This window comes from Mesoplodon bidens (assembly GCF_964165515.1).
Source record: "Mesoplodon bidens genome assembly, chromosome: 6".
NCBI lineage: Eukaryota > Metazoa > Chordata > Mammalia > Artiodactyla > Ziphiidae > Mesoplodon > Mesoplodon bidens.
In genome coordinates this window covers 53221975-53240753 of record NC_138162.1, presented here as the reverse complement: position 1 = coordinate 53240753, position 18779 = coordinate 53221975, and positions in this window count along the sequence as shown.

The following is an 18779-nucleotide window of genomic DNA, read 5'->3' as shown; positions in this document are numbered from 1 at the left end:
TAGCCGCTCCGCGGCATGTGGGATCTTCCTGGTCCGGGGCACGAACCCATGTGCCCTGCATCAGCAGGCAGACTCTCAACCACTGCGCCACCAGGGAAGCCCTAAATTTTTAATTTAATTTAATTTTTTATTGAGGTAACATTGTTTTATAACATTATATAAGTTTCATGTGTACAACATTATATTTTGACTTCTATAAACACTACAGCACACTGCACCACCAAAAATTTTGTTTTCATTCATCACCATACAGTTGACCCCCTTTACCCATTTTGCCCTCCCCCGCTTCCCCTCTGGTAACTGCTACTCTGTTCTCTATACCGACATGTTTGTTTGCTAGTGGATACCATAGTGGACAATGCAGTTATAAACCTTGTTGAATGAAAAAAAAATCATTTGATTTCTAAGCCAGAAGCAGCTTTCATTGTCTGCAATTAAAAATCTAAGCTTAAAAACTCCACAAATCTGCTTTCCAAATATGCCACAGGGAACAAAAATTTAATTTTATGTTTTGTTAAAGATGACTGTTCACATAATGTTCGACATATACAAAGCACTTTGCCATATATTAGTGTATCTGATTCTCACCATCACTGTCGGATTGTTATTAACCTCATAATTTACAGATTGGAGCATCCGGGAGACTTGCCTGATAAGCAGTGGAGCTTCCGAGGTCTCATGATTCCAAGTTCTGTTTTTCCCCTACTGTTTAGTATTGATTCTCATATGAAAGAAGATAACTCCCTATAAATATTTTACTGTCTCTATAAAAACAATAGTTTTTTAAAAATTAAAGCTTTTATGCTGATTTGGGGGATAACAGTAGTACTCATAACATTTTCCACCGGTGTAATTTCAGCAATGTAATGAGTAGGACAAGCAGTGACTATATATAAAGAAAAATTAATAAGTAAAAGAAAGAGGATCATGGGCCAACTCCTGGCTCCATCACCAAGTGCAGGTATCCCACCAAGTCACTTAACTCTTTTCAGCTTCAGTTGCTTCATCTGAAAATGTGTGAACAACATCACAGCGCTGTGTGGGACTGAGAGAGCGAGCCTGGGAACGTTCTTTACACATGCATAAATAAGGCAAAACATACCACCAGCGTACCACCTCACAATTCACGGCAAATACACCGTGATTCCCGCTGCAGGGTGGGAACTTGACAGAAGTCTTCACAAAGCCTTCTAGGTTTTCTTTTTGGTCATGAACGTGAAGCTGAAGCAAACACTGCCAAATAAGTTACTGTACGTTTTGGCAAGAGCAACTAAGCTCATAAAAATTTCATCAACTGAAAATTAGTGGATTATACCAAATGCTTATGGATCCCCAAGGTCTGCGCAGGAGGCAGCAACTCTGGTTCTGAAACAAGCAGCATTCTGGGGAACAAGCCCTACCTTGGCAACCTGACACCCGGGGGATCCAAGGATACCTTCACAACAGCTGTGCCGCCTTTCTGAGCCACCAAGAACTGCAAACCACACGAAAAGTAAAAATCAAAACAGGCAAGCTTGACAAGGCGGAGTGGCTAACTCCCAGAGCGTCTCACTCACAAGCATCTTTAAGACCGCACCATGCAAGCGATCTGATGTAAAGTCTAAAACTCTGCATGGTTGCTTTTCTAGCTATTATGTAACAAACAGGAAACACTGACTCCTAGAAGCCGAGTTCTCAGAGGCTGCACTTTGAAGGTGAATTATAATTACCAGTGTCTTGAATGCCTTTCTTCCCTTCCTCCCTTTGCTTCCCCATAACGTGGCCGGGCCCCTCAGCTCCTCTCCTGATGTCACTTCTTTATTCTGCTTTAACTCTATGTCAACCATCCTTTCAAAATATTCTCCTCCCTGACCTTCCCTCTTTGCTGAAGCCCCTGGATGATGGGCTCCAGCTACCGCCCTCTCCCTTCCTGCATGTGACCTGAGCAACGTCACCCAGTTACGTAGACTGAGACCGTAATAAAGATGTTGTCTCCAACCCTGGCTGGACCTCTGAAATCCCGACACCCTCTTCTTCCATTTTCCTTGGCCAGACACTTTGCACATTTTCACAGCAACAAGCCTAAGCCTTCTTCTCTCTTTTATCTCTCTCACACCTTCCATCTCACCTGTACCCTTACCTACCCCAAGCCCTTCTTCCCTCTGGCCTAAGGTAATATTCTCCCAACTGCTCCCTAAAAACCCCTCTGCCTGCAGTAGGTTTTGCACCAGTCTTCCTATAAAATGTGGTTAGATTAATCTTCCTCAAGCACATTTTTCATTACATCACTTTCCTCAAATGCTTCACTTGTACATTGCTGATCAAATGCCGATTTCTCAGGCTGGCACTGAAGACTCTTGCTTAACCAACCTTCTATTACTCATCCAATCCTGACATCTCACGGCTTTATCTTACCTTCTCCTGTGATGAGAAAGGGAGGCTGAGAACCAGTATTAGCAGAGCATCTGTTATAAGCCAGGAATTGGACACATCAGCTCACTAAACTGCCACACAAAGCTCATTCTATGAATATGGAAACAAAAGCTCAGAGAGCTTCAGAAACCTGCTCAAGGTCTCAGAGAAAGTAAGTGGTGAAACAGCCCAAAATCTCAGGTCCGCCAGCTCCAAAGTCCCATTCTGTTCATTACGCTGTGTCGTCTAGTTATTCCACACAGTAGTTAATCTGCTACTTTTATTCTCCTACAGTGTCTTCCTATTTTTCTTCCCTTTTGGAATTTATAGTCTCCCCACCCACTAAAACTAAGCCCTAAACACTTAAGTCAAACTTGTCTGATTTACTTTACTATTGATCCATTATTCTTATATTTATTCTATAATTCAATCACATCCACTGTTCCTCTCTACTTCCTCTGCCCTGCTTTATTTTCTTCATAGCAGTTATTATAATAGCTTTCATATTCATTTCCATATCTGCATAAATAATTCATCTGTTCACCCATCTATCCACGCAGATATTGACAGCCTGTACGCATTAGGTACCATGCTAAGTGCCGGGGAGACATTCGGTCCCTCCGAGAGCTTGCAGTCTTTTGAAGATGGCGGATAAATCGCTAAATCATTACAAAATGCAGTTGGGTGCTGTCAAAGGCAGTGACAGTCAAAGGCCCTCAAAGGTTGTGACAGAAGAGGGAGGACCTATTTTAGATCACGGGGTCGCGAAAGAACCTTGAGTAGGTCACATTTAAGGAGAGACCTAAAGGATGAGAAGGAACCAGCCGTGTGAAAAGGAGAGGAGACAGCAGGTTAGAAGGTTCCAGAAAGTTGGCCAGTGTGATAGGAAGGAAACTGTGGAAAGGGTACAAGATAGGGGGAAGAGGCCAAATTCGGCAGGGTTGACAAAGTTATTGAAGAGTTTTCATTAAAGCAAGGGAGTGATGTAAACAGAACTGTGATTTAAAAATTATTCTGGGGGTTGTTGGCTGAGAAGTAGCTTGGGGCAGGGGAGTGTAAGACTGGGAGGATGCTGCAGTAGCTTGGGAAGGAGATGAGGGTCTTGTGGCCCTGGTGGGGGGCAGCAGAGGTGGAGAAGAGACACTTTGGAGGTAACAGAACAAATGGGACGTGGACACCGCTGAGATGAAAGGGCGCACCAGGGAGTTCCCTGGCGGTCCAGTGGTTAGGACTCGGTGCCCTCAGTGCCGTGGCCTGGATTCAATCCTTGGTGGGGGAACTAAGGGCGCTGGCATAGGCAGAAAAAAAGAAAAAAGGGAAAAACAAAACAAAGGCCTTGAATGGGGGTGGGGGAGGGTGCACCGAGGGGAGACAGTGGTGACTGCACCCAGGTTTTTTTTGGTCTGAGTAGGGGAAAAAACCCATCTGAGTGGACTGTAGGGAATTTACTGTGCTGGAGAAGAAATGGGGGCTGGGTTGGGGGTGAGGAAGCAGGTATTCATCCTCACTCAGTGCAGGGCAGGGGCCAAGGAACTGAAGCCGTAAGCAATTATTCTAATGCTGGCCTGTGAAAAGCAGGTGAAGTCAGGAGGTAGCTGATTGACCTGAGGTCTTAAAAAGGCGGAAGAATCATCACAGCCATACTTCTTGAGCCAGCGAGCTCCAAAGTTAAGAAGTGATGGTTGGGAGTGTTTGTAATGGAAACTTTTGAATCAATACAGTTTCTCTTTACTGGGCTGTATTTAACAAATACACACTGAACTGAATACTTTATTCCACTTTTCTCCCCAGCGCTTTGGCACCAGCTCGTCAAGTAAATGAAATGGAATGACCAGATACTTGCCTTTATGACTCACCAGTCGGCCAAGGTGGTAGTGACATTCCTCTCTGCTGCTGTGTTTGCCTGCAGGAGCCACGCCATAGATCTTCCCACATCGACAGCACATCTTCCTAGGAGCTGAAACAGAACACGAAGTAGAGTTATTCATGAATAGATGCGGGGGGGGGGCGGAAATGAGGACCTGAATGCAGAGACTTGCCTTTGCATTCCTGATCCTGTCGTGAGCACACACTCAGTGTGATCTCGAAGTAACAGGAAAAGGAACAGAATTATGCAAAGGAGTGTGTGCAGGTGAACTGCTTCCTGCATCAGGGCTGCCACTGCTCAAACAGGCATTCTCCCACCTGCTTCCAGAGTCAGCCCAACGCCAGGTAATTGTGGTTTTAGCACCACAAGTTGACTGTCACCAACTTGATCTGTCATCTACTCTAGTACATAGTAACTCCTGAATTAGGACCCATGTCTTCCTTTTAGACACATAGTGATCTGTTTGTTTATTGTCACTGAGAGTGTATCTGGGCTTTTCGCTAGACCCGTTTATGAATACTTGTTTTTATTAATGACCCTCAAACTGGCTCTGAGGACGATGATGACAGCAACTCTTTTATTTGGGTGTCTGTTATGCGATGATGAGGCAGGCACTGCACCAAGCACTTCAGATGCACTATTTTAACGGATTCTCATAGCTACTGATGGGGCAGCTACCATCATCTCATTATTCAGAGTGGGGAAGCCGACACTGGGAGAGTGACCCATGACTTACCCAGCACCCCGACCCAGATTTGCCTTTCTCCTTCAGAGCCCCGGTTCTTAACTGTTAAGTGTACTGCCTTCCAATGAGAGGATTTAAAGAAAGGTAAAGCAAATGGCGAAAATAATCCCAAGAGAGAAGTTCTAAAGATGCAAGAGATGAAGCTAAATATCTTCTAGCCAATGAAAAATACTTCTATAACTGCATTTCAAACTCTGATGGACCTAACATTTGACAGTTGTGTTAATGTTAAATATTCTCTTGTTATCTCTTTTCTCGGGGGAGAGGGAGTGGGATAAATATATTAACTAACTATGCCCAGTATTTGGAGAAAAGGCAAAATAATAAGACTAACTGTAAGTCTTTTTCTAAGAATTCCTAGTGAAAGGGTATGAAGTATACAGTACACAGCACTGCCTACATATGTCTAGGGGTAAAAGCAGAAGCTCCAGAGTCAGACTCCTTGGGTTCAAATCCTGGCTCTACCACTTATTTTCTGAGTGACCTTTGATAAATTATTTGACCTCTCCGAACCTTAGTTTCTTCATTTGTATAAATGGAGGTGGTAACAGTACTTACCTGAAATGGCTGCTAAGATTTAATAAAACTGATTACATAAATAAAGCACTTAGATACTGGGAATAAAATGAAATGGAAAGGGAAAGAAAATGAAATGCAACAATGCTTTTACCTGTAGCCTAATGATGCTGGCCATCATTTCTGGCCATGGCTGGCCACAAATCTTGTTTCCATTAGAAAATGTCAGAACACTGGGACTTTTATTTTTATTTATTTTTCATATTTATTTATTTGGCTGCACTGGGTCTTAGTTGTGGCACGTGGGATCTTCATTGTCGCATGCAGGATCTTCAGTTAGAGCATGGGACTTAGTTGTGGCACATGGGCTCTAGTTCCCTGACCAGGGATCAAACCTGGGCCCCCTGCATTGGGAGCGCGGAGTCTTAGCCACTGGACCACCAGGGAAGTCCCAGAACACTGGGACTTTTAGGGCTCCAGTCTTAGTGTGTAGAAAGGATAATTGTTGGACCCATATACGTACGATCATTTACAAGAGTTTTTGTCATGCCTGGGTTTAAAAGAATATTTCCTGGTTTGTCAGGGTTGGGTTGGGGGTAGTTATTTTCACGGAACTGTTCTTCAGTTAGAAGGTAGTCTTTAAGATGTCTGTAGAGAATAATTCCTATGAGCACTAAGAGAAAAAGAAAAGCTGTTCAATAAAATTTAAATTGCTTTTTTTTCCTTTTTAAGTAGTGGTAAGGTTAGAATCTACTAACCCTTTTAGATATGAAATGCTAGGATTCTGCCTAACATTAAGTATGACAGTAGTCTAAAAGAATCCAAGTCTTCGTGTCCTTCAATAAGAGCCACAACAAATCAATATTGTTTCCTGGATCATGTGATGTCCTAAGCTTTGGGCGAGAGATGGGAAAGTTAAAATTATATCAGTAATAGCTGGTGCATATTAAGCAGGCCAAAACCTGTTCTAAGCATGTTGATTTAAACTTTGCATTAAGCCAGAATGGCAAGTGAACTGACTTCACTTTTACAGATGAATTAGATGAGGCTCAGAAAAGTAAGGACATACGAACAAAGTCACACAGCACAGTTGATACACAAACCCAGGCCTTCTGGTTCGAGATCTTGCGTAACAGTTCTTAATACTCACTCAGATAAGAAAAGTACAAAATCTTACAAGCAGGAGGCAATGGGAACCCTGATGACTCTCACAAAGGCAAAATAGCTCAAAGATCTCTTCCCAACACCAGTAACCCAGTCCCAGATCCCCTCACTCTAATGAGCTCTGGAGAAAGTTTCTCTAATTTATTATTAAAAGCTTTAGCAGAATTTACTAGACATGCTTTAGCAAACTCTTTTGTAAAACGAAAAACTTTGTTACGAGAAGTATTAAGAGATTCTAAAAGCATCTATGTTGTTTCAATTCTTACATGAGGCTTTTTTTTTTAAAGAGAAGCACAACCATCTGGTTTTATTCAAAATACAACCAAATTGTTTTCTCTACCTTCTTTCTTGTTATAAATTCAGACTTTGAGGCTGTACCCAGACCCACTGAATCAGAATCTGCATTTTTAACAAGATTTCCAGGTAATTCCAATGCAGGTAGAGTTTGAAAATTTGAGCAGCACTACTCTTGCTGACTAGACACATGTTAACTACCAAAAGAAAAAACAAAGTTGAGAATTCTATCCAAATATTACTTAAATCAAAGTCCATTTTTTCATCTCCAATTTATACAAGCTTTTAAAAAGGATAGCACATGTACAAAGTATGCAGCTGATCCTTCACAAACACAACAGTTTAATAGCTGCAGTCTACCAAATTTACTTCCCCTTTAAGGTCACAACTGCAAGGGCCTATCATTATCACAGTAAGCTTACCGTTTTTCTTTTCCTTCTTTTTCAATCCAGTTGTCTTATTGTTGTTACTGCTTCCAGACACATCTAAAACATATAAGAACTTTTCTCCTGAGATGAACTATTTTTATCTACTTCATAAAAACATACAGAACATAAAAAGGTCTACAGTATAATGAAATATTTCTTTTTCTTTTAAAACATCCATGTGAGGGCAAACATCTTCATAACCAATTCCAAACTGGGAAAAAGTCATATCTACTCAACTACTAAAAAGATCAGGATTTCACATTTGCTAAAACTAATACATTTTGACTACTGGATAGAGTGTGTCTAAATTTGAGTCACTGAGTTTTATACCATCATTTACCACAACTGTAACAGCTTGCAAACCATTTCTATTTTCATTGGGAATATTTAAAATATGTACTTAGACCTGCATGTTCTATTTCCATGGGCTATATTTAGTATGAGAAAAGAGGGGGGGGAAGCTAGAATGCCATGAAAATACTAATCTAAGAGATCTCGTATATTTTAATACATGTATTTAAGTCTACTTAAAGTGCTGTACATTAAAAAAAATGCCATAAAGGAATCACAGATGAACACTTTTTATATTCTTGAGAATGGAAAAGACTTTCAAAGCATGACACAAAACCCAGAAACCAATAAAAAAGAGATTGATTACACTTTGAAAATAACCTCTATATTATAAAAAAAAGTATAAACAAGGCTGATGCGCAAGTGACAAACTGAAGAAAATATCTGCAGTATATTAAAAGAGAATATGTAAAAGGCTGTCCCAAATGAATAGGACAATTTATAAAGGGGGGGCAGAAGGATACAACGAACAAACTTAAAAAGAGAGAGAAATAAACATCTTCAACTTCGTAGGAATAAAAGATATTAAAATAACCTTTTTAAAAATATACCTTCATACTCTGAAATAGGATAAATAAGAAAGTTTGGCAGGGTATGAGGAAAACCACATACTCCACCATTAGTGGGCGATGTAAATGGACAAACCCTTTCTGGGGTAGTTAACAATATTTACCAGGGCTTCCCTGGTGGCACAGTGGTTAAGAATCCGCCTGCCAATGCAGGGGAGAAGGGTTCGAGCCCTGGTCCGGGAAGATCCCACATGCTGCGGAACAACTAAGCCCGTGTGCCACAATTACTGAGCCTGTGCTCTAGAGCCCATGAGCCACAACTACTGAGCCCGCATGCCACAACTACTGAAGCCCATGAGCCTAGGGCCTGTGCTCTGCAACAAGAGAAGCCACCGCAATAAGAAGCCCATGCACTGCAATGAAGAGTAGCCCCCACTTGCCGCAACTAGAGAAAAGCCCTCGCGCAGCAATGAAGACCCAATGCAGCCAAAAAAAAAAACAAAAAAACAAAAAAATCCAATATTTACCAATTTTAAACATACAGACCCTTTCTGCTAGCTTCTCTGTGTATAGGAATTTATGCTAAAGATACATATGTTCGGGTTTAAGTAAATGTTAATGTGTTAACATGCCCACACATATTTATCACAGAATTTATACTCAAAAAAAAATGTAAGCAATCTAAATACCCAAAGGTGTTTAGTTCATCTATATTATAGATTCCATATATTGGAATATTTATAGTATAGGTTGTATACAATAGAGTTTCATGCAGTCTTTAAAAAATATGATACAGATCTAGATATGAACGTGGATTCCAGGTTAACTGACAAAAGACTTCTATGATACCTTACTGAGTAAAAAAAGTTAGACACACTGTATATAAAATGATTGTATTCATGAATATTATATATATCTCTGTAGTCATGTAAAGGAGGGTCTATATAAGAGATGTGGAAGACAGTTGTCTTTGTTTTTTTAAAAGATGTTTTTCTGTATTATTTGAACTCATGCCACGTATTCTCAACTGGGGTGGTACTGCCCCCAGAGGAGTAAAATTGGCTCTTGAGGAATGAAAAAAATCTTAGCTATTACAATAGTATGTGGCTTTACAAAACCCAATTTAACTGATAAAATATTATCCCTCAGTACTTCATTTTACTGGGGGTGAAGGAGGTAGAAAAAATAGGTTTATTAGGGGAAAAATATTGATTTTTAAAAAGTTGAGAAGTACTGATACTATTCCACATGGAGGTGAATTACTTTTATAACCAGAAATCAAATTTAAATATATCAGTGATAACCTCTTTCAGTGAGGTTATATTTACATCTAAGTTCAAGGCTAACTTGTTACTTTCAACAAAAAAATGCCACCTGCATGTTCGACTCAACAGAATATTTAAAACATACATTTCATTGAATATCTAAAAACAACCCTGCTAATGAAGAAAACACATTCAGTGTCAGGTGTTAATCACAACTTTTTATCTTATCACTTAATTGAAAAGACATTACCTTGGTCTCTCAGCTTCTTCAGAGTATTTCTTGCTATGTTCACATACATATTTCGACTGCTACAGCACTCATAAATGGCCTTTTCTTCTATTTTAGCCTAAATCACAAAGTGAATAATTAAATGAAAATATTAAATCCAAAGTCTATGAACAATAAATGTCATTTGCTATATAATGGATAAATATGGCAAAATACTTATCTAACTCAAAAGATGGGGGAAATGGTGCCACAAATAATAAGCAACTTATTTTACATTCTATGTTTATGTTTTGTGAGAAGAAAAAAAAAGCAAACTTAATCCCATGAATTTAATCCAAGAACCAGCCACTTATCTTCACAAACTAGAGACCACTGTATGTTTGCAGACAGTGCATGGTGCAAAGCCTCCACAAGCCTACAGTGTCATGAACTCATGTGAGTCTCAAAGCAAGGCCCTGACATTATCAGAGGCACATACTAGTATTCTCATTTAAAAGGTGAGGACACTGGGCTTCCTTGGTGGCGCAGTGATTGAGAGTCCGCCTGCCGATGCAGGGGACCCGGGTTCATGCCCCGGTCCGGGAAGATCCCACATGCCACGGAGCGGCTGGGCCCGTGAGCCACGGCTGCTGAGCCTGCGCATCCGGAGCCTGTGCTCCGCAACGGCAAAGGCCACAGCAGTGAGAGGCCCGCGTACCGCAAAAAAAAAAAAAGGGTGAGGACACTAAGGCTCAAAGTGGCTAAATAATTTTCTTAAGATCACACAGCAAAGAAAAGACATGATTCTCTTTTCATTATCTTTCTTCTATAAGTTACTTTCCTAAATCCATTAATTACTATTTTTACACCAAAACTCATTAAGATAGGTCAGTAAAAAGGGATGAAACGAGAGAACCAAATGAATAATAAATTGTATATTATATTAATAATTTATTGTGCACCTAGTAGGTACAGGTCTGGAATAAGCTCGTTAAAAGTTTTCTCATTTAATCTTTATTGTGATTCTATGAGGATCACCAATTTATATGAGGAAACTGAGACCAAAGGAGTCAGTATCTTGCTTACTGTTGCAGAGCTAGAAATGGAATCCAGGTGTGCCCAAGTTCCGAAGCCAAGACTCTCCTCACTACACTAAACCATCCCAGAGTGAATGCCATAGGGAGGTTGGAAGACAGTACAGAAGACAAGACAGGGATACAGAAAAAGACAAAGCTGGAAGAAAAAGGGTAACATTTCTCTTTAAGAGGCTCCTTTTTTGTTTCTTTGCTTTGTCATTATTCTTTAACTTATACAGAATCCTAGAGGAGACAGACTTCTGGAATGGTAGGACAAGAACCTTCACAAACTGTCCCACAAAAACAATACAAATACTGGCAAAACAACTAAAACCAACCATTTCAAAACGCGGAAAATTAACCAAAGCCACAGAAGAAAACTGAAAATTGTCTAAGAGAAACTACTGAACCTTGGTAAGACAGTGGTGTCTCTAACATTTTAGCTTGAGGCTATTCCCACCCGCCTTTCTCCCCAGCTTAGTGGCACCATAGCTGCAAAAAATTGGCAGCCAGATAGCCCACAGAAAGGACAGAACTCTTTTAGAGCTACATTAAAGGCATCATCCCCAGAGCACAGTCAGTATTTTGTCCGAACAAGCAGTTCCTGGAAAAATCTCTATTCCCAGAGTGCCATGGGTATTTGATTGGACTCAGAGTTCAGATCATGGGAGAAAAAAAAAAAACAACCTATCCCCAGAGTACTATCAAAACAATAGTAAATGGGTGGCAATATGGCAGCTACCTAAGGCTATGATTTCAGGCGGGTAAACAAAAACCTAACTAGGAATTTAAAAGGAAATCTTGGAGAACTAGATTTTGAAACTTTGAAAAGCTCTGACATATTCTTAGGGTGTAAAAGGTGACCCAAGGGGGCTTCCCTGGTGGCGCAGTGGTTGAGAGTCTGCCTGCTAATGCAGGGGACATGGATTCGAGCCCTGGTCTGGGAAGATCCAACATGCTGTGGAGCAACTAGGCCCGTGAGCCACAACTACTGAGCCTGTGCGTCTGGAGCCTGTGCTCTGCAACAAGAGAGGCCGCGATAGTGAGAGGCCCGCACACTGTGATGAAGAGTGGCCCCCACTTGCCACAACTAGAGAAAGCCCTCTCACCGGAACGAAGACCCAACACAGCAAAAATAAATTAGTAAATTAATAAACTCCTACCCCCAGCACCTTCTTTAAAAAAAAAAAAAAAGGTGACCCAAGAAAGACCTGGGAAAAGAGAAGCTCCCAATAACTCACTAGTGGCTGACCTTGAAACCCTGCACAACCAGGAAGTAAAAGCTAAGGCTGTCTTATAAACTGCAACAAGTTCGAAGGCACATAGATCCTCTTGTGGGAAGGGATAAAAAGGGTGGAAGACATACAGACAAGGCATTAAGATACTTTTCTAACAAGTCATTGGCTGAGCACTAAATTGTACTGACACAGGATGACTCCTAAAATAAATAATAAAAGAACTTAAAAAAAATGCCACCAGAGGACTTAAGTGTCCATACACTGGAAGCAATACAGAATCTACAGAATTAGTTCAGAAAAGTCAGTAAGGAAGTAAGTAGCAACAAGAAAAACAATTACAAGAACCTAGCAACAAAATAAATACCTATCTGACCCGACCCTAGAGTTATTATGATACATTATTTAACTGTATAGTTTTCTACAAAAAATCATGAGACATGTAAAGAAACAGGAAAGTATACCACTAACAGGAAGAAAAAAAGCAGCCAAGAGAAAATGCTCCTGAGAAAGTCCAGATTTGGGACTTAGTAGACACAGACTTTAAATCAGCTATTGTAAATATGTTTTAAAAATTAATGGAATGATGTCTAGAGGATTAAAGGAAAGTGTGAAAATGATATTTCATCAAATACATAGTACCAATAAAGAGAAATAAAAATAGAAAAAAAATTGAAGTTGTGGAGTTAAAAAGTACAAAAATTACATGAACAATTCACCATAGGGGCTCAACCACAGATATGAGCTAGCAGAAGAAATAATCAGGGAACCTAAAGATGGATCAATAGAGATGATTCAGCTTCAGGAGAAGAAAAAAGAAAAAGATAAAATGAACAAAGCCTCAGACGCCTGTGGGACACCATCAAACATACCTACATACACATAATGTGAGTTCCACAGGAAAAGGAGAAAGAAAGGAGCAGAAAAAATATTGAAGAAATAATTGCCCAAAACTTCCCAAATATTATGTAAAATATTAACCCATACATCCATGAAGCTCAACAAACTCCAAGTAGAATTTATTCACAGAGAGCCACACTTAGACATGTCACAGTCAAACTGATGAAAGTCAAAGACAAAAAGAAAATCTTGAAAATATCAATAGTAAGAGAAAAATGACATTATGTACAAAGGATCTTTAATAAGATTAAAAGCTGATTTCTCATCAGAAACCACGGAAACAGTGGAAAAACAGTGGAATGACATCTCAAAGTGTTGAAAGAAAAAGACTGTTAACCAAGAATTCTATACTCAACTAAATTTTTCCTTACAATGGAGGAGAAATGAAAACATTCCCAGATAAACTCTGAGGGAATTTGTCATTAGCAGATCTATCCTCCAAGAATTGCTAAAGGGATTCCTTAAGTCTGAGAAGGACACTAGATGGTAATTTGAATCCACATGAAGAAATAAAGAATACTGGTAAATGTAACTTCACAGGAAAATATATAAGAGAATAAATATGTATTTGTTTGTAATCTATTTCTTTTTCATCTATTTTAAGATAATAACATAAAGGAAGAATTATAAAATTGAATTACAGGTTTTATAATATATAATGATGTAATTTATATGACAGTAATGGTATAAAGGAGGGGTAGAAAGAAATATACTGGTGTAAATTTTTGAAAACTATTGAAATTAAGTTAGTTTTAGTTTGAACCAGATTGTCACAAATTAAGATGGTAATTGTAATCCTTACTATAAACATTAAGAAAATAATTCAAAAGATATAGTCAAAGAAATGACATGGGCATTTAAATGGTATACTAGAAAATATTTAACCCAAAACAAAGCAATACTTGTAGAGGAAATAAAAAGACACAAGACATAAAAGTCACATTGCAAAATGGATGATGTATAAATAAATCCTACTTTATTAGTTATGAGTCACTGCATTAAATGTAAATGGATTAAACACTCCATTTACATTTGGAAGAATGGGGGAAAATATGGGTCAACTGTATGCCGTCTACAAGACACACACTAAATTCAAAGACCAAATAGGCTGAAAGCAAAAGGAAGAAAAGAGAGATACTTTGTAAGCACTAATTAAAGATAGTTGGAGTGGTTGCACTAATGTCAGACAGTATAATCTTTAAAACAGAAGTTGTCACTAGAGACAAAGACATTTTATAATGATAAGAGTGTTAATCTATCAGAAAGACATAATGACTATAAACAAATATGCATCTTATACCAGAGCACCAAAATACACAGTGCAAAAATGGATAGAATAGGAGAAACAACAATTCAACAATCAGAAACTTCAATGCCACACTTTCAATAATGGATACAAGTCAGAATATCAAGAAAAAAATGGAACACTTCAACAAAACTATGAAGCGATTGTACCTAATAGACACCTATTGAATACGCCACACAACAAGAACAGAATACATATACTTTTCAAGTACACATGGAACATTTTCTAGGGCAGATCCCATGTTAGGTCATAAAACAATCCTCAATACATTTAAAAGGACTGGAGTCATACAAAGTATGTTCTCTGACCACAATGGTACTATATTATACATCAACGGCAGGATATTTTGGAAATTCATTAATATGTGAAAATTGAATTACACATTCCTAAATAATGAACAGGTCAAAGAAGTAGTATAAAAGGGAAACTTAGGGGAGAGAACTGCAAGATGGTGGAGGAGTAAGACGTGGAGATCACCTTCCTCCCCACAAATACATCAAAAATAGATCTATATGTGGAAGAACGCCTACAGAACAACTACTGAATCCTCATAGGGGACCTTAGACTTCCACAAAGGTGAGAAAATCCCCATGTAACTGGGTAGGGCAAAAGAAAAAAGAAAAAAAGAGACAATGAAATTGGGACAGGACCTGTCCCTCTGGAAGGGAGCTGTGAAGGATGAAAAGTTTCCACACACTAGGAAGCCCCCTCACTGGTGGAGACGGGACGGGGGAGCGTCAGAGCCTCAGAGGAGAGGGCAGCAACAGAGGTGTGGAGTGCCGAGCAGACAGATTACCACATGGAGGATCAGTGCTGACCAGCACTCACCAGCCTGAGACACCTGTCAGCTCACTTGCTGGGGAAGGTGGGAGCTGGGTGCTGAGGCTTGGGCTTCGGAGGTCAGACCCCTGGGAGGACTGGGGTTGGCTGCGTGAGGACAGCCTTGGGGGGCTAGTGCGCCACAGCTAGCTGGGAGGGAGTCTGGGAAAAAACCTAGGCCTGCCAGAGAGGCAGGATACCTTTGTTGTGTGCATGAGGAGAGGGGCAGCCCTGCCAGAAAAGCTTCTCTCTCTGTGTGCTCACAGATGGTAGGGCAATGCCTGCATGGGTGCGAGTGTGACCTGTGGCTGTTATCTCGGACCCCAGAGGCTGCTGCCACTGCCACCAAGGGTCCTGTGTGCAAGGCAGGTACCTGCCCACAACTTCCTAGCAGCCTGTGCAGCCTGCCACTGCTGAGGGTCCTGCGAACCAGGACCAACTTCCCTGGGAGAAAGCATGGCGTGCCTCCTTAGGCTCTTGCAACTTCACAACGGCCTCTGCCACTGCAGGCCCTCCCCGCACATCCCAATTATGACTGCTATATCCCTCTCCCCCCAGCCTGAGCAAGCAAGTGAGACCTAATCTATAGCTGCTGCTTTGCCCCCTCTTGCCTGGGCAGGCAACAGACGCCTGAGGGCAGCTACATGCAGAGGCGGGGCCAAAACCAAAGCTGAACTCCAGGGGCAGTGTGACCAAAAAAGAGAAAGGGAAGTATCCCCATGCAGCTCAGGAGCAGTGATCAAATCCCTGCAATCAGCTGGGTAAACCCTGCATCTGTAGAATACCTGAATAGACAATGAGTGTTCCCACAGTTGAGGCTGTGGACTTTGGGGGCAACTGTGGACTTTGGGGGCAAGTACACGCAGGACTAAGGTCAGGTCAGAGTCTGAGCTGGCCCCACAGTGCCCACAGCAGGTCCAGAGACCCACCTAGAGGTACCCGAGGGCTTCCTGCGGAAGCAGGAATTGGCTGTGGCTCACTGTGCGGCCAAGGACACTGACAATGAAGGCTACAGGAAAATATCACTACTTTTTTTTTTTTGGTTCTGTTGTTCTTTTTTTATTATTATCATTTTTTAAATTTTACTTTTAAATTTACTTTTCTTTTTATGCTTTTATTTTTAAAATATATTTTACTTAATTGTTTTTACCTAATTCTACTGTACTTTTATATTGTGCTTTTTCCTTGTGTTTGTTTTTTCCTTTCTTTTGCTTTGTTTTATTTTAACTGTATTTTATATTTTTCTATTTTTACTTTACCTCTCTGTCATTTTGTATTTTTTCCTTTTGTTTTCATCTTTCGTCTTTACATTTTGCTTTATCGTTTTTGTATTTCTTTTATGCTTTCAGTGCCTTTTTTCAGTTTGCATTCTGCACTTGATTTGTTTCTGCTTTTATGTTTTTGTTAGTTTTCAGTGTTTGTTTTGGCTTTGGATTTGTTTATTGGTTTGGTTCCTCTCTTCTTTGTTTTCTCTTTTTCTTCTTTTGTTTTTTTGTGAGTGCCTGTGTGTATGTTTCTTTGTGTGATTTTGTCTGTTTAGCTTTGCTTTTACCATTTGTCTTGGGGATTTGTCCGTTTGTTTGTTTGGGTTCTTTTCTGTTTTTTCTTTATGATTTTGTTTTTCTTCTTCCTATTCTTCCACACTGTGTGGCTTGCAGGGTCTTGGTGGTCCAGCAGGGGATCAGGCCAGAGCCTTGGGGGTGGGAGAGCTGAGTCCAGCATGTCAGACCACCAGAGAACTCCCAGCCCCTTGGAATATTAATCAGTGAGTGCTCTGCCAGAGGTCTCTGTCTCAACACAAAGACCCAGCTCCACCCAACGGCCAGCAAGCTCCAGTGCTGGATGCCTCACAGCAAACAACTAGCAAAACAGGAACACAACCCCACCCACTAGCAGACAGGCTAGGCTACCTAAAGTCATACTAAGCTCAAAGACACCGCAAAACACACCACCAGATGTGGCCCTGCCCATCAGAGGGACAAGATCCAGCTTCACCCACCAGAACATAGGCTCCAGTCCCCCCCACCAGGGAGCCTACACAAGCCACTGAACCAAACTCACCCACTAGGCACAGACAACAGAAGTAAGAGGAATTACGACCCTGCAGCCTGCAGAAAGGAGACCCCAAACACAGTAAGTTAAACAAAATGAGAAGACACAGAAATATGCAGCAGATGAAGGAGCAAGGTACAAACCCACAAGACCAAACAAAGGAAGAGGAGATAGGCAGTCTACCAGAAAAAGAATTCAGAGTGAGGATAGTAAAGATGATCCAAAATATCGGAAATAGAATGGAGAAAATACAAGATATATTTAACAAGGACCTAGAAAAACTAAAGAACAAACAAGCAGTGATGAACAACACAATAACTGAAATTTAAAATACTCTAGAAGGAATCAATAGCAGAATAACTGAGGCAGAAGAACAGATAAGTGACCTGGAAGACAGAATGGTGGAAATAACTCCTGCAGAGCAGAATAAAGAAAAAAGAATGAAAAGAATTGAGTAAAGTCTCAGAGACCTCTGGGACAACAGTGAATGCACCAACATTACAATTGTAGAGGTCCCAGAAGAAGAAGAGAAAAAGAAGGGGTCTGAGAAAATATTTGAAGAGATTAGAGTTGAAAACATCCCTAACATGGGAAAGGAAATAGTCAATCAAGTCCAGGAAGTGCAGAGAGTCCCATACAGGATAAACCCAAGGAGAGACACACTGAGACACATATTAATCAAACTATCAAAAATTAAATCCAAAGAAAAAATATTAAAAGCAGCAAGGGAAAAGCAACATATAACATGCAAGGGAATCCCCATAAGGTTAACAGCTGATTTTTCAGCAGAAACTCTGCAAGTAAGAGGGGAGTGGCATGATATACTTAAAGTGATGAAAGGGAAGAACCTACAACCAAGATTACTCTACTCAGCAAGGATCTCATTCAGATTTGAAGGAGAAATCAAAAGCTTTACAGACAAGCAAAAGCTAAGAGAATTCAGCACCACCAAACCAGCTCTACAACAAATGCTAAAGGAACTTCTCTAAGTGGGAAACACAAGAGAAGCAAAGGGCCTGCAAAAACAAACCCAAAACAATTAAGAAAATGGTAATAGGGACATACATATCAATAAATTACCTTAAATGTGAATGGATTAAATGCTCCAACCAAAAGACACAGGCTTGCTAAATGGGTACAAAAACAAGACCCATATATATGCTGTCTACAAGAGACCCACTTCAGACCTAGGGACACATACAGACTGAAAGTGAGGGGATGGAAAAAGATATTCCATTCAAATGGAAATCAAATGAAAGCTGGAGGAGCAATACTCATATCAGATAAACTAGACTTTAAAATAAAGAATGCTACTAGAGAAAAGTAAGGACACTACATAATGATCAAGGAATCAATCCAAGAAGAAGATATAACAATTATAAATATATATGCACCCAACATAGGAGCACCTCAATACATAAGGCAACTGTTAACAGCTATAAAAGAGGAAATCGACAGTAACATAATAATAGTGGGGGATTTTAACACCTCACTTACACCAATGGACAGATCGAAACAGAAAATTAATAAGGAAACACAAGCTTTAAATGACACAAGAGATCAGATAGATTTAATTGATATTTATAGGACATTCCATCTGAAAACAGAAGATTACACTTCCTTCTCAAGTGTGCATGGAACATTCTCCAGGAT